This window comes from Bidens hawaiensis, unplaced genomic scaffold (assembly GCF_021521415.1).
Source record: "Bidens hawaiensis isolate Kalapana, Puna unplaced genomic scaffold, B.hawaiensis_p1.1 tig00011542_1, whole genome shotgun sequence".
Classification (NCBI taxonomy): Eukaryota; Viridiplantae; Streptophyta; class Magnoliopsida; order Asterales; family Asteraceae; genus Bidens; species Bidens hawaiensis.
Window position 1 is genome coordinate 297,819 of NW_027491904.1, and position 10,834 is coordinate 308,652.

The 10,834-nt window shown below is 33.7% G+C and overlaps 1 long non-coding RNA gene across 1 annotated transcript; it reads right to left on the reverse strand.

Annotated features, from left to right (window-relative positions):
- Positions 1-4,500: 4,500 nt before the first annotated feature.
- On the reverse strand, positions 4,501-5,131 carry LOC143538283 (uncharacterized). Its single transcript, XR_013136221.1, has 3 exons — positions 5,066-5,131; positions 4,863-4,998; positions 4,501-4,774 (listed from the first exon to the last, which is right to left on the reverse strand). It is a non-coding gene; the product is annotated as an uncharacterized LOC143538283 (long non-coding RNA).
- Between the last annotated feature and the right edge of the window lie 5,703 nt (positions 5,132-10,834).

Below are 10,834 nucleotides of genomic sequence, written 5' to 3' on the forward strand. Positions count from 1 at the left end.
GTTTCTATTATCTTTTTCATTTTTTTTGGCAGTTCGGTATCGTTACTTGGTTCGTTGTAATGTGTGGTAAGAATCGCTAATCGATTCGTTGTGTTAAGTAGGGTTTCATAATCGATAATTGATTCATTGTAAGGTGTGGTTGATTGGTGTACTTCATGTCTTCATATATTAATGTCTGGTAAGTCCTACAAACTAACGTTTGAACATGTTTTGTTTAATCATTAATTTTTTATTCGGCGCATGATCAGTTCAGAGAGAACATGATAACTAAAAGAGGGTACTTTTGGATTCTGAATCAGTTCGATGGTTGAACCATACTATTGAAGGATCTTTCCTATATGATAATATGAATGGAATAGAGGATTTTGCTCCCAATTGTACCCTGGTTCTTGGAAAAAAATAAACCATGGACTGTTGTATGAACTCTAAATATTATTCCTCAAATTTACTCTTCTGAATTTGTGCTCCCAATTGTACCCTATGAAAATCACAAATACCATGTCAAATATTAGAAAATATTCTTAAGTTGGTAAATATTTGTAATCATTCTTTTACAATGTAATATAATGTATTTTTATATATTGTTTATTGTTCAACTCCTGTAATACATTTATTTCATATAATGTTTCATCCACTAATATTTATGAGGAATACATTTTTTTATTATTCAACCCGTGTGATACATGGGTCCATAACCTAGTTATGAAGTTAAAATAAAAGGAGGGCTAAGGTATTGATGGCAGGTGTTAAAATTTATTATAATAATAGATGTTATATAGTCTAAATAATTTCAACTTAAAGAAAATACTTGTGCTTATCAAATTCTACTGTAGATAAGTTTGATCTCGAAATTTGACTTGTATCTTTAAAGGGTCTCTAGTCTAGTGATACCAATATATTAAATAAAGCTTTTATTTTCAATTTTCAAATAATAAGAGTTCGAGTCATGTCATAGACAAAAATGTGTGTATTTTTATTTTTAATAAGAATTGTTTTTATTTAATAGGATTAAGAGCGAGAAAAAGAGCAACTTCCACTAAAATTGATAACTACTTTTCAAATCACATATATTGGTAAATATTTTTCACCCTTACCTATTTTGGTGAAAAAAAAAACTCAAACAAGATGCTGGTACTTTTTGGTAATTTCTTGAAATTAACTTTATTTATGTTATTTGTTTGTAGTCAGACGTGTAAATAAACCAAATGCACACGAATAGGGGCGTGTTTAGTGTGTTTAACTTTAACGGAACACAAACATATAATGGAGCCAACTTTTTTGTTCATGTTCGTTTTTTAAAATATGTTGTGTTCATTCATGTTCGTTCGTTTAAAATCTAAGCAAACAGTTAACAAACGTAAATAGACACAAACAAACAAGCTTATACGAACACACACACATGCATATACACATATAATTTAAACAAACCCATTTTACCTTTATACTAGTTGGGTGCCCGCGCGATGCAATGAGGTATATATGCAAACATGACATCGAACGCGTAACTGGTGTTACCGTTTTATTAAGAGCGTGACTTCACAATAGTGCACGTGTAACCCGGCAATAGTATGATCATAATGCAGCATTGGAAGCTTAACCAATGTTAGTAAGCACGTCAAACGACAAGTGTACGCGCACAATCAGGTGTCGGTGCACACGTAACGCTACATTTAATGCGTCTTGACCCGCAGCCCATTCCGCCTGACATTGTTCTAACCCGAAATTCATTCTGACTTTTCGACTCGTCCCGACCCAAACCCAATTAACCTTTTTTGTATCGGCCCATTCCAACCTTAACCTTCTAGACCCATGGCCCGCCCGGCCCGTTTGTCGGTCCTTAATGGTAATCACGTACACATTAAGTTTTTAAAATGAAAAAAATATAACAATACCATATTCAAATTAAAGAAAATAAAATACTCTTTTTTATGGTATAATGTTTAAAAAAAATACTAACGTGTGAAAAAGTTATAAACGTTTAAACGTCGTGGGGTAATTGGGTTAAAATAAGGGGTACATATACAACCATTCTATAAATTAACAAAATGTGATTAAAGTTAAATGAATAAACTTTTAATTATTCTTGAATAAATTAAAGTCAACTCTTTTGCTAAAAGACAAAATTATCCCTAAAATGTCTTAATCGTAACAGCACCCCCGCCCCCCCCCCCCCCCAAAAAAAAAAAAATTTGTGAGAGAGTTTTGCAAATCATAAGATATGGTTTTGAGTGGTTGAGAGTAAAAAAGAGAAAAAAAAACGTTGTGATTTTTTGTAAATAGTAAATATGAGGGAACATTGTTTGTCCCCATTTATTTTTTAATATTTATTGAATCGGTTGTGAGTCGAGAAGAAAGAATACTGTAATAATAAATGTATATAAAAGTATTATTTAATTGAACATGAGATAGAAATATAGTGATTTTAGTGTAATTATAGAGATAAAGATGGGGACCTGCCGAGATGCTCTTATGCATTATGGTTTGTACATAAAGCAACCAGTTTGGTACTTCTTAAAAATTAAGAGGTCCATTATCCATGCTTTATATTAACATATGTGATTTGCAGATTCTTACGATAAGCATATTGACGAACCATACATTTATGCATAATCCAATATTGTGTCTGTTTGGAAGTGACAATTTGTTAATGTTGTCAAGATACCACATGATGAAATATTTAAATGCAAAAAAAGTGTCAACCTGTTGATCAATATAATAATAAAATTTGGAATTTGTGAAATCTTGAAGTCAGTTGATATGTTGGTTCAAGATCAATTTGGAATTTGTGCTTATGTGGTTGATAGAAAATGAACATTTAAGTATGTATATTATCACCATTAATTAAATACTAGTAGGTGTGCCCGCGCATTGCGGCAGGGACACAATGAGGATTAGGTTGGTATGAGTTAGGTTTACAGCGAAGACGTGACGGAAATTCGATGGCATCGTTACAGTTTGTGACGGTACCGTAGTTTGTTGTAGGTTAAACAAGGCTAATTAGCCAAAGAGGGTGATGAGTTTGTAATGCCAACACAAGACAATTTGCAAGGCGATCATACACTGAACTAAGTTTTAAATCTAATATATATTATAAACAAACTTTAATGAAAGAAAGGCCAGAAATTCTAAATACTTAAAAACACTTCATTCCATCATCATCAAAATGTATAATTTGTAAATTGCACAGCAAATGGAAAACTAAACATGATAAACAGTTTATGGTCAAATGCTACTCCCAACTATCCCCATGACCACTTACCATTACTATCGTGTGTTCACTGATAAATCAAATGTTACTAATCAGTAGTAAATTATTGCTTACGATTCTTCGCGATTTTCCGTTACTCGTATATATATGAGGCAACTTCTAGAGATAATAGGTTGTCTACATACTGTTGCGCCACAAAGATTCTCTATCTTTCCTTGGCCTTTTGTTGTATTGTGTGTCATCATTGAGCAACTGCCAGCTGGCGAGCATGAAGTAAAACTATGTTTACCCTCTTCATATTTTTTTTATAGCTGCATCTGTGGTTATTACATCAGCTAACTAAGCTTTGTATTCATTTGCATCTCTCTAAAACATGACAACACTCAAGGTTAAAAGAGAAGACAAATTTGAAATAAAAAACATGGTTTTAAAGGTACAAATTTGTGATTTGGAGTGTTTAACACAACTTACATCGTGCAATGACTTAGGGGGTGTTTGGCTAAGCTTATTTTTTTTGCTTATTGCTTTTTGCTTTTTGGAGGGGCAAAATGTCCAAAATGCCCCTCCAAAAAGCAAAAAAGCTTCAATTTGGTGCTTTTAGGTGCTTTTGAAGGGGCATTTTGGACATTTTGCCCCTCCAAAAAGCAATAAGCAAAAAAAATAAGCTCAGCCAAACACCCTCTTAATGTGTTCATAGAAAAGCTTCTTGAGATCCGATTGATCAAAATAAGGGTAGACTGCACGCCTTTGAGGATCATTCTCTAGTTTAGGCGTTGAATCCGTCTATGAAACCTGAACAAAATATGAAAAGTTAAACATCAAGAGATATATATGATCACCAATTTCAATTATTTAGTTACAAACAGAACAAATAATCCACTAAAATGCACATCAAACCATAATTTATCAGTAGAATAACATGGCCAAGTAGCTCAGCCTAATACTAACTTTGCTTTAAAAGACAGCGTATAACGTGTGCAAGTCTTGAGAACCTCACAATGAGTTTTAACCACAAGTTGTCCAAAAAGGGAAAGAAAAAAACCCTTCAAATATTAGACGACCATAAACAATGAATCATCTGAACAGTTTAATCTAAACATATTTCACAATTAAACGCATAGGTTAACAATTTAAATGCATCCAAAGCACTGAACCTAAGCTAAACGTGGTTGACAAACAGTTTAAAGTTTATATATAGAGGCCTACTATTACTATGTATACCATATTTAAATTGAAGACATAAGTAGTGAGTTATATACTACAAAGCTTGATATCCTTATGTTAGCCTAGTGTTGGTTAAAAGTCATAATGATCCTGGTTAATTGCTGAGCTTCTAGACTGCAAAGATTGTAACAGATCATGTGGGTGACCCATTTTGGACCAATTTAACCAAATAAATCTATGTTAAATAGAACGGAAAAACAAAAAATTGACGACGTTCGTAAAAAGTAAAAATGTCAGGTTATGTTATTTTAAAACACAAAATTACCGTCATGGCGTCCCGGGATGGAGTAAGATGTACACATATCCTTGCATAAGCTTATCTCGTAGAAACAGCCAATGACCCTGCAACAAAAATAAATACTTACATTTTAAGCTACCATATAATTAAAAAAGATAACCATTGACCCAAAATCCAAGATTAGAAGTGCACCGGTGTTGATCCATTATCATGATTTTCCACGAATTGACAGCACGTGAACACCACCATCCCATTGCTCATGTCTGTTCTCCATTATTTAGATCTATTAATCTCGAATACTGGTTATAAACCCATCATGAAGTGTTCTCTACAGAGTACAATAACGATTACAGTTGTGGTATTTTCAAATAATTTATGTAAAAAAAATGTGTTACCTGTGTCGTAACATCAAATGCAGATGAAGTAGCACCAGTGGCGTTGATCTAACTAATCGCGCATTGTGGAGGAGATGAAACAAGGATTCGGCATGTACGGTTGGATCGTTATGATACCGAGCGGCGTGCACTGTACGTTTTGTTTCAGTTGACAATAACCGAACCCAAAAATTGGTTATGCAAAAAATCAAGAAATTAACTGTTGGTTAATGCTTCGGTTTGTGAATAATATTAAATATAAACATAGACTTATTCTCACAAAGAGACATTATTTGCTCCTCAATCAACACCTGATTGCGGTTCCAGGCAGCACCACCTCCTTGGATCGTCACTGTCACCCTGCTGATGCACTCAGTTCTGAACCGTCTTAACCGCTGCCACCCTTGCTGCATTAGCAGCCTAGTTAGCAACAGTTAGGGATCAGTTGACCCTCTCATCAATTATCAACTGTAGCCTCTGCTTTCTCAGCTAATTGTCTTCCTTTGTATCTCTATTTGGGATGCCAAGATGAGCCTTGCATCTGCCCCTACGGCCCACACGGTATCCTGGGCGTTCAAGAACAAAGAATTTCATACCATGTATACCAGTTGACAGGTCACACCTGTAATCACCAAAAATATTACATTTTTACAATTATTAAGTAGAGATCAATTCACCCAATAGTATCAAACTTTTATTATGTGTTCCAATTTTATGAAATTTGGTATTATTACCAGGATTCCATATATGACCATGGCGTTTTCCTTTTTTAATTTTAAATGTTAATGTTAATTATTTATGACATAGATTTGTAAGTTAAGCTTGTCAAATCATGATTTCCAGTATTTCTGTAGTGAATGCCACAGCACTGAATGTTTTCCTTTATATTTTATACCATTATATGTTTTAATAAAACATAAACGCCAACAATTTATAAATGCCAATTTTGCCCCTCTACAACACCATGCTAGAAACTAAATGCCATACCGTCAAAAAAGAGCCTTGGGTACATGATCAAAGGCATCAGCAAAAGCTATCAGTTAAAAAGGTTTCCCTTCCGTTATTTTGATCCATTTCGCTTTAAACTAATCCTTTGACCCATTGTAAATATAAACATAAACTGAATCCACCCGATCTTTAAAATTGCAATAAAATGAAAAGGATCCTGTCTTGGGGAAAACCGACAAGTTTATATTTTGAGATGATGGTGGTTTACCTTTTGTTTAAAGAATAAAACACCAAATTGTCCATGATTCAATGGTGAAACTCTTTTGCCTAAAGTCTTCCAAAATCGAAATTTTTGTTAATAAATACCAAAAGACAAAAAAATAATTAAATGTAGTTAAAAAAAACATTGCAAATATGAAACATGCAGTTGGGTGCAAACCTGGATACATGTAATTCCAAATGATTGATGTCTCACGAAGCTCATAGTAAGATCGTGAGGTTTGTTCGGTAATGTACTAAAAAAGCATGTTGCAACGATCCTCAAATTAGAATAACAAGTTGATCAAAACTCCATTAATCCGTCCAACAACTTCATGAAGTTGACATGCAAGCTTTTGGTGTGTCAAGAAAACCAAAAACTCCAATAGATTAATGATTAATGAACCAATATAATGTGAGAAAATAATTGGTTAGCATGGTCAACTTACACTCAGAGACATTGGTTCTTGTTGACACAGCAATCTGCATCATGACAACTTTATCACATCAACTTGGATTTCCTTCAAGGAGCTTTTCAAATGCCAACAACTTTTGTGGAAACCCCTTAACCATGTCAAGGCGGTCGACACCTAACATTATCTGTCAAATATAATTTGCATGATATGTTATTGGATGAAAGGGCAATCAAAAAATAGTGTATTGAATCAAATCACATGCAAAAGACATTCTTTTTTACTCCCCTTTTGGCTTTCAACCACTGAATATCCCCTCGAATTCTTCGATATGATTCTAGACTTTTGGGAGTTCAATGAGTCTTTCAAATCTATCAGAGTATATCCTAATAGGAAACTGAGGTTTGAAAAAAGTAAAAAAGATCACATGACAAGTAACACTAACAAATAAGATAAATACAAGAACAGTACCACACCCGAATGTTGGATCACTCGGTAAATAGCAATACGTTCTTTTGAGACTCAAATGTTATTGTATGATACAATCAACATGAAATTAAGTCATACATAAAACAAAACTAAAATTAAACATAGAAACTCATCCAAGTATGAACTAATATTTGTAATACTTTAATAATAATCTACAGTTCAATTAACAAATATGCAGTAAAAATCTAGAGGAATAAAAATTAAAATGATTATAGGATTATGTAGAATGTACCAATTTCTTCCCAATCTTATGAGCTACCCCATCCATCTTGAGATTGCTTCACAGTCTCTGTTAGTAACCTACAAAAGCATAAGATGTGTATAGGAGCAATAATCCAACTGTTAACCAAAACCGAACCGCATTAACCAGCGTTTAGGCTAATAACCGAACCATGCACACACCCCTAGTGTATGGCATACATGTCATGAAACAACTAGCTCGAAACTATGATAATGTAAAGGAAATATGAAATGGAGTTGGTTGAATACAAATTCATTAACAAGCTGACAACCACATATTTGGACGTTACTCCACCAATACCGAATTCAATAATATAATAAACATACTCTTTACACTCAGACATGGTGGGGAGACGTTGATAACAACAAAACAATCGATGCAGGGTGGGTTCTTGCGTCACAGCGATTAGGATTTGTACGTGGTCAGAGATGAGAGCTGAAAGTAGCCTTCAATTAAAACGAACAGGGGATTCAATCCGTCATCATGTATTTTGATTGCACCATAAAGTTCGTCATTCAATGCACCATAACCGCTCAATTCAATTGATTGCAATTGAATGATGTCTGAGATGAGATGATTCTAATTCCATATTAATTGCAATTTGGCATTGCTGCCGGGGAGTGGGAATTAACGTCTTGTAGAATCGCCGGATTATTAATGGGAACGGAGCATAGCTTGGCCGGCGGAGATGGGTAATAAATTAACAAAGAAGTTGAAAGGACGGCTATATCTATTTAGGGCTATGCAACGGTTCAGAACCGCGAGAACCGAACTGAAACCGGAACCGAAAATGAGTGAAAAATAGAACCGAAACCGGAACCTATTTGGTGATCGTTTTAATGAGATTAACACGGAATTACTTCAAAACATGTTGGCTTTCAATCAGTATGATTCATTTTCCAAGTTTGATGCATTAAAGTTAATGAGATTGTGTGAGTTTTATCCATGTGATTTTGATAATGGAGACAAAATTGTTCTTGCATCGCAACTTGGCTTGTACATTGATAGCGTGCGAAAAGATGAAAGATTTAATAATCTGAAAGGTATTGCAGATCTTGCTAGAATTATGGTGGAAACATATCCCTTTTCATTTGGTTTATCGATTATTAAAGCTAACATTAGTTTTGCCTATTGCAACCGCAACGGCTGAGAAATGTTTTTCAGTAAAGAAGATCATAAAAACAAATTTACGTACTCGAATTGGTGAAGATTTTTTGAATGCTTGTGTAATTTGTAGTGTTGCAAAAAGAAGCACTTTTAAGTGTTACGAATGAAGCTGTAATTGATCGTTTTCAAAAGATGAAATCACTTAGAGGTCAATTGTAACATTTATTTTGTTTATCTTTAATGAAATTTATTGTTTACATTTTTAAACGTTGTTTGTAACTTTTTTACTCGACCCGTTTTGGTTTGACCCGACCCATTTTGGTTTGACTTGTTTTACTTTGAATTGACGAGTTCTAGGTCGACTTTTTTTTTGTACCCACTGGCTAAATTTTATGAATCCGCCACTGATTACCTTGATAACTTAAATCAAAATTGACCATGGTTGCTAGTTCTTGAATGTAAAAAAAGAATATTTGAATTAAAAAATGATTGAATGGATGCCGATTAATAAGTTACATTATAAAAAAGGGGATTGGTAAATTTATTTAAACGTTTTGAATATTCCGGTTCTTTGGTTCCAAGTATAGAACCGCCGGTTTTACCCGGAACCGAACCGGGAACTGTTTAATGCAAATTATGAGAACCGAGAACCGAACCAGTACACACATTAGCGGTTCTGAGGCACCGGTTCGGTTCCGGTTCTTCGGTTCTAACGGTTCCGAACCGTTTTTTGCTCACCCCTATATCTATTATAGTATAATGTAATATATATATAAATATTGATACTTGGTTTGTTTCAGCTTTGGAATATCGACTAAGTGGAACTAGTGGCTGATATTCTTCGTGCGCGTATATGTTGTTTTGAAGTTACATGCTACTTATATAAACGATGTAGTTGAATTTTAATACCGTCTATAATAACTTAATTTGCAAAAGCTTTTGCCTAAGCTAACTTCTTTAGGGTTTATTTATGGCTGCTTTATAATACGGATATGACCACAGGAACATGCCTAACACAAACAAACTATGGCACCAATTCGAACCGTAGCCAGTGACGTCCTAACATTTTAGGTGGCCTAAAGCGTAACTTAAATATGAGGCCTTCCCATTTACTTTTTTTGCCCTTATTAAATGACCCCATTCGTGCTTTCGGTTTTGACTTTGGTAACATTTAATACTTAATTAATCTCTAAAGCATAATGTCTAACACGTAACAACTAACAATAAAAGTGTAGTTAGCATGCAATAGATATATAAAAAATCAATATGTAACATGTTACAAATAATTGAACTTGAGCAGTTGAGGTTGAACATACCAATACAAACCTGAGAGATCAAAAACTGTAAGTATGTAACATTTAAGAATTAAGAAACTAGCAACTAGCAAGAAGTCCATTGATAATGTCAATGGACGTCTATAATCAATATGTAACAGACAACAATCGAATATTGTCAAATATGAATATCAATAAAAAGTTAAGAACTAAGATTAGATCAATGAAACTTTGAATACAAAATTTTCTTTAGTCACGAACTAAGATCAAAACTAATTATATTAATGATAATCATGATATCCAGTGTTTTATAAATCGGTTCAAACTGGCCGGTTAAAGTGGATTTAACACGGCAGGCAGGTATTTTGAGTCCGGTATTTTTCATCGGTTTGCTAGAAATCGTATCGGTGGTTTTTGTCTAAAATACCGGTTTTTACTAGGAAAATGGTGTTAAGTCCAAGAAACTTTTTGTTTTTGCGGCCTATATTTTTTCAAAATTACTTTTAACCCAACAATTAACATTCAAATGTGTAAACTCTATGACTATTTTTTTTAAATTGAGTGTTTTTACATTATTTTTTTAATATGGATTATTTTTTGTTATGAAATAATTTAATTTTTGGTTATTTTTGAATTTAAGTTATATATAGGAAATTATAAGGTAAACTATTCAACCAGTTGAACCTCCCGGTATCACCGTTTCAACCGATTGTACCATTTTTTAGTCCAATCCGGTACAAGTAAAATACCGGTTTTTAAAACATTGATGATATCTCTAAGGCCACCCGTAGTGGGCGCCATCTTTGGGCGAACTCGGACGATGGCGGCGACCACACCCCCCCCTCCCCCCCCCCCCAATTTTAGGGGCGATAGGAGGACGCAACTTTTTATCGCCTTCTTCTCTTTCTTTTTATTATTATTATTATATTATTGTGTGTGTAGTATATATATATATATGTTTAAAATCAAGAAAGAAATCAAATTATTGCAAGAAATGAGATGAATGAATATGAGTCACTAGTTTTATTTTATGTTTTAAATATTTAAAAATAAATAAAAA